This window comes from Rhagoletis zephyria, unplaced genomic scaffold (genome assembly GCF_001687245.7).
Source record: "Rhagoletis zephyria isolate East Lansing unplaced genomic scaffold, Rhagoletis_zephyria_1.1 Rzeph_scaffold_05124, whole genome shotgun sequence".
Classification (NCBI taxonomy): Eukaryota; Metazoa; Arthropoda; class Insecta; order Diptera; family Tephritidae; genus Rhagoletis; species Rhagoletis zephyria.
The window spans coordinates 1-6,896 of NW_016162207.1; positions in this window are offsets into that span (position 1 = coordinate 1).

A 6,896-nucleotide genomic window follows, 5' to 3' on the forward strand; every position below is an offset into this window, starting at 1 on the left:
GCAGGGACAGCAACCAACAGGGTTGTTGAATTACGTAACAATGATGGTAGCATAAAGTCAAAAGTTAATAGAAAATGTATAAAATGTATTAAGTATTGACACACTTACAAATCGTAATGTTGAAACCAAAACGATGGCATGATTCACCAGGAATAGCTGGTTTATATCGATTTGGAGCTGGTTGAAGAAAAAGTATTGATGTAACTGGAAATATCGAAAATATAATATAGATAACTTACCGACACAATTAAAGCTTCAGAAAATTTTCTTGCAATTTAATGAAAGAAGGCAGAGCAATGTTGCCTACATTATATTTTTATTGCACACCGTCAATTATACTAATCTCACCTCACTTTTATTTCAACGTGATGCACGTGTGATTTGCATAAAGTGTTTGTTGTTTTAATCAGAAGACATTCGAAATATTTCAATGACTGATTCGTATTGATTTTCTGCACGATCGATCTCGAGGTCGCAGTGCTCTATTCCAACAATAAGTTGCAAAAAAGCAAAATTGTTGACAGTCAATATCATCGTAAAATATTTTTTCTCAATAAATACTTTGTGATTAGTTTCCCTTTAAGGTGAGCTGTAATTATTCATTGTGTCATAAAGTCGAATTCCTTTCCACCATAATCAGCAATTGAAGTGAATCAAATGCAAAATGCTTAGCTTAGCGAAATCACAATTCCTATTGAATTACTTCAATAAAATTGATTGTTTATTGTAAAACCGTAAGAAAGGTAAACAATGGCATAAACAACAATAACAATATCCATAGCAATAACAATGCGACACGCAATCAGCCATCGTTTAAACGGTTTATATGTACGTACATACATATGTACATTAGGCTGGTCCAATAACAGTAAAGTCGCAATTGTAATGCTCTCACCCCCAAGGATTCCATGTATTTTTATATGAAAAAAAACAATTTTTCGTAGAAATGGTATGATTCTTGAAAACCAATATTTTCCGATCGTAAGACTCTGTTTCTCTTCAACAGATTCCCAATAATAATACCCAGTTATTTTTTTAACAATTTTTTCTTAGTAACTATATTTTATAGGTCCGCCAAACCCAAGAGAAAATGCAATTGGGGGATAAATAAAAAATCTTCATCATTAAAAAATGGTTAAATAAATAATTGAATATTGTTATTGAAGGTCTGCTGAAGAGAACCAGAATTNTAGTAACTATATTTTATAGGTCCGCCAAACCCAAGAGAAAATGCAATTGGGGGATAAATAAAAAATCTTCATCATTAAAAAATGGTTAAATAAATAATTGAATATTGTTATTGAAGGTCTGCTGAAGAGAACCAGAATTTTCCAATCGAAAAATATTGATTTTCAAGAATTCCATACCATTTCCACGAAAAGTTGTTTTTTTCCATACAAAATACTTTTTTTCCATAATAAAAACTTTGAGCGCNGCGCTTTGAGCGACCTCTAAATATTTTTTGATTTCAAAATAAAAAAATGGGGGTACACTTTTTTCGATATAGAACAATCCTAGAGGGTGAGAGCATTAAAATTCCGATTTTACTTGTTTTGGACCACCCTAATGTACATACTTTGTATATTCCAAGAATACAAAATTATTTGATTACCTTAAACGCACAACGCTCATAAACTAAACAACGTTAGGGCGAAGAAAAATAAGAAGAAAAACACAAATAGAAAACTACCAAATCTCAAGTTTCTAATTTGCTTTGGTTTCAGATAAATCCCCTTCCTACCCACACAGATCGAATTTCTGTCGCCAGCGCACACTGCTTTGGGCTATAAAGTGTTAAGAGCATTTTCGGCTCAGCTGCCGCCCACGGTGCGTCGCAGTTCTTCAGTTCTGCGCGTATCGATCGTTGATGTTGGCTTAACTATACAACACACCACGGCGGCACCACTAATCTGGTCGACATGAGCCCATGATTTTGCAATGAGGCTCTGATTATGCTCTAATGTTACACTTTTGGCAGCAGCTGTCAGTGGAATCTGTCTGATACAGGGGGCGCAGTCTGGCTTTGGCGGCCATTTTTTATATATTAGTTTATTCTAATGCTGTTAAGTGGCTGGTGGCTGTTGGCTGATGGCATCGCGAACACTCTTTCAATTAATTTTTGCTTCACATTTTACTTCCTTGTCGATTGGTGGCTTTTGTGCGCGATAATTCCAATGACAATTGATTGAAGTAGCTGTCTGAGCTAAGCCGAGTGCTCTTAAAATGACTCGATTTGAAATACCCACACCAGCCTACAGAAAATCCGTTTACTTATTAAGCTGATTTTAATAAAATATTGTTTGTTCTTATTTTCGTGTTGCCTCATTCTACATACCACTTATGTGTATGTATGTATGTATGTATGTATATACTCGCACATGCAAAAACTCTAAAGCCGCCCACACCGTCTCTGAACTTCGCGCATGTTTGCACATTGGCCGCCCCCATTGGCGAAATTGTTCACCTCACTGACAATAGTATTTGGCAAGTCTTAATTAGCGACAAAGCGCCGTCAGCGCTACCTGTGTGAGATGCGCTACCCTCAACCGCTTGCATGCTCGTGTAGATGGGAGTAGGCGGCGGGTGGCGATGCAATTGCTCATACGCCTTAGTAACCCACATTGTAATTTCTATAAATACATCAACGTGAGCGCTTACTACTTACCTAACTTGCACATGCATACATACATATCGATTACAAAATTCTACAAAAAGCAACCTGCAAACGAGCTAAGAAGATCTGGGTAGACGTGCTCGTGTTACAAATAAAAAAAAAAAATGTCATTCGACGGCAGCCGATGGGCGGCAGCTAATAAATTGCGTCACTTCGTAAAGAGTGCAAATAGTTTGTGATTATATGTATAAATGTATATACATATGTATATGTGGATGTGTGCATGTAAGTTTGTGTGTACCAATGTGCCATATATGTATATACTTAAATAAAAGCAAAGTTAGTTTTGAAAATTTTATATTCTCCGGGAATCTTATATATATACATACCGCGTTTGTTAGCTAACAAAAAATCCGCAACAGATGCATTGTGCCAACAAATGCGAAATTAAAGTGAATATCGTTGGAATGCAAGGTGTTTTGGTTGATTGAATAAAAGCAATTAAAGATTAAATATTACAACAACAACACAAAACGCACAAAAAATCTTGACTATGTAATTTATTAATTCACTGGAATTCGACTTTTATTTTCTTAATCAAATCTTTTTTCATAATAAATTAAAATAATGAATAATTGAAAAAATCAAGTATAAATTGATGGCCAGTTCGAAAACGTCCTACTTGATTTCAGAATTTTATTGAGAAACACCCTTTCTCAAAATTTGCTTGAAAAACGCCACATCTCAGAATTCGGTTCAAAAACGCCGTATCTCAAATGAAAATGTATTGAAAATATGCTGAGATAGTGCGTTATTTAACCAAATTCTGAAAAGACAAAGTTTAACCTCAAGTAGGCGTTGTTTGAGCAAACTAAAATTAAAATTGAATTACAAAAAAAAAAAAAATTAGTAGAACATATGTAATAAATACCACCAGAGATATGATTTTTACTAAAAATTTACACAAAGATACCCATCTACAATGAAAGGTATTTTTTTAAGTATAGAAAATCAACTAAAATATTTTTGCGTTTCAGTATGATTACACTGTGCGACAGTAAGTTTTACACACAAAAAATAAAAATATATTCGCGAAACTATGGGTAAATTATAGTAAAACTGCATACTTAGTTTTTCTATCTGACGTCAGAAATTTTTTTCAAAGGACTTTAAAATTAAAAAAAAAATTGATTATTTCAAAAAATTATAAAAAAAAAATACAGTGCAATGTAGAATAACAATAAAAAATCATATAAAAGAAAAAACTCTGTAGAATTATAACAGATTAAGTTTTTTGGTGCATAAGTACGGATTTGTATGGAAAATGCCCTTTACAAAATTTCGTCCTTAATCATCCTTGAAAATTTGCAATATTTATTTTTGAAAAAATTATTGTTTGAGGACTAATATATATATGATCTCGTCATCGAATTTCGTCCTGCAAACTTAAAAAAAAATCATTAAAAGAGCATTTTCAGAACCTACTCGTCCTTGTAAACCAAAAAACTTCATTGTTTTAAATTATACAGAATTTTCTCCTTATTTGGTACCCATATTTTTATTCTACATTGCACTGATTTTTTTAAAATAATTTTCTGAATTAATCATTAAACATTAAAATTTCCAAGTCCTTTGGAAAAAAAATCCTGAAGCCGGAGTGAAAAGCTAAAAACGCAGTTTTACTATATTTGGCCCATAGTTTCGTGAGTATATACACCCTAATGTGTATACTAGGGTGGATTGACTCGGTTTTTCCAAACCGGTTTCCATCGGTTTTTTTTTAGATGTTTATAGGCGCTTTTTTTGAACAAATCTCGACCTCTCAATAAAAGTTTTGATATTTTCGAAGTTTTCAACGCTTTTTCCAGTTTAAGCCCCTTAATAGTTTTTAAATTATATCCTAGGTAATTTGGGGATGAACATATATTTGATTCCAATAAATAAAGGTTTGCCACTTAAGCCTTTTGTACGTGCTTGGCCGAACTTCTCCTTCAGTTCGTGCCATCTTCGGACCATCTTCGAAGAACCGTTTTTATGGCATAAATACACTCGGAGGTTTGCCATTCTCTATCGAGGGACATTGTTAGTCGCAGTAGGCACCTCTAAGCACTTGGCTACGGTGGCATGAGCACTAACGAAATCCGAAAAAAGTCAGACAAAATGCAATTAAGTATAAAAAGGTTAAAATACGATCAAACGTGAATTTTTCGCTTATTTTTATTTGTTTTACTTTTGATATTAAAAAAAAAATAGAACTTATTTTGCTTTGCTCTTTTCTAAATAAAAGCTATCCTTGTTAACAGTTTTGTTGTAATTTTTGGTCATGACTTAATACCAACATAATAATTTTTTCTTGTATGAGAACTGTGTAAAATAAAACCGGTTTATCCGGTTTTTTCTTAATTTCAAAATCGGGAAGCGGTTTTTCTTTAAATAGCAATTTTTCGAACAACTCGAAATACGGTTTGATAAAGGCGAATAATCGAACACCCTAGTACATATATGTATATATAAGCACATGCACGTACACATAGATTGTATGTACCTCTCAACACGCAAACATAAATCTGTCCAGGCACAAATTAAAAAAAAAGTGTTTATTACTGCCAGTAGCTGCTTTCCAGCTGTCAAAAAAGACACGGAGCCAAAAAAACTAAATTTAAATTAAATTAAATCCTTCACTCAAAAAGTACATGATAATATTTGATTCGTATTAACACACGAAAAAATGTGCAGAATTTTAATAAATGTTTACCCACGCCTTATTGGTATCTTTTCATGAATTTATATAAAAAAATATTTTGTTATTGAAATTCAGCTCATCCGCAAAAATAAATTTATTAATAGTTTCCCTGAATTTGAATTGGACTTGCACATGTACTTGGCTATAAATGTGTTTATTTATGAGGAGATTGATATTTGCCAATAAATCTTTTCCTTCACTCCATATTTGGTTGCAGCATTTTCTACCTACCCACTTTGCAGCTGCAGCCAATCAACAACAATCAAAATAATAAAAGCTGAACGCTAAACATTAAATATTACTTAAACCCGTCAGCCATAAGTCATTGCCAACAATTTCAATTCGTCCGTACATTTTGCGCTGCCACACGGCATTCTTCGTTTATGTTGCACTTTAGCTATTATGTTGCTGTGATTGTTGTTGTTCGCATATCAGTGCGCTATCGGCATTTTACAATGCGAACAAAACGTGAATTGTGGCAACGGCGACAACACTCCAACACTCCAGCAATGCTTAGCGAATATAAATAAAATGAAAGAGTGACACATTTCGACTGGCGGGACAACCCTTCAAGCCCCCTTCGATGAGCCAAATACAAACACACACACATACACACATATATACGGCCACGCAGTACTCCCTACTTTACATTGGTGGTGGTGGCTGGCTTGGCGTTGCAATGAGCTGCTTGATTGCAGCGCCGGTAATTTCCATTGTCTTAGCGCCTCATACATTTGATTTTTATTGAATTTTCTTTCATTTGTTTCAACACATATTAATTGTAAATGTGTTAGTGTGCATTTATAGTTTGTAAAAATGTAGCTTGCGGACAATAAAATATGCCGGCCAAGCCAGCGTGTGATGGCGAATGTGGCACTTAAACGTGCAACAAGCCGGCGGCGAAGGAGAGGCCGAAAAGAGTGAAAGTGCCTCGTGTGCAGCAACGACTACAACCGGAGCAATTGTGTTTAAGGTGTTGTTGTTGTTGTTGGTGGTAGCGAATTTTTCTTTATTTATTTTATTTTTTTTGAATTTTGTAATTTGGCATTCTCATATACATACATACGTGTTTTCTAAATTTTTTTCTATTTGCCGATTATCTTACATTATCGGTACGTTACGGTGCGATTCTCGTTGGCAAAATTGCATGTACGCATGCAATATGTTGGCAATCCAAGTACATATACAGGGTGTCCCAGAAGTAAAGTGCCAAACTTTAGGGCAAGGTAGGTGGGGGGGTGAGCTCACTGATAAACAAAAAATTTTCAGGTAAAAGTGTCACCGTTTTTGAAATATTTAAATTTTTTCGAATTTAAAAAAAATCGTGCCTTTTCATGTGTTTTCTTTAACTGCAACTACAAACCGGGCAATACTTAGTAAATTTTTTATGTAAAATACTTCCAGATAGTTGCCTCTCCATACTCAAATGCAATGTAGTTAAAATAAATTAAGGAACCATCATAAAATTAGGACTATTTCTGGATTTTTAACTTTTTGATATTTTCTTCCCCAACTTTGACTATCTCGGGTGAAAAAAAA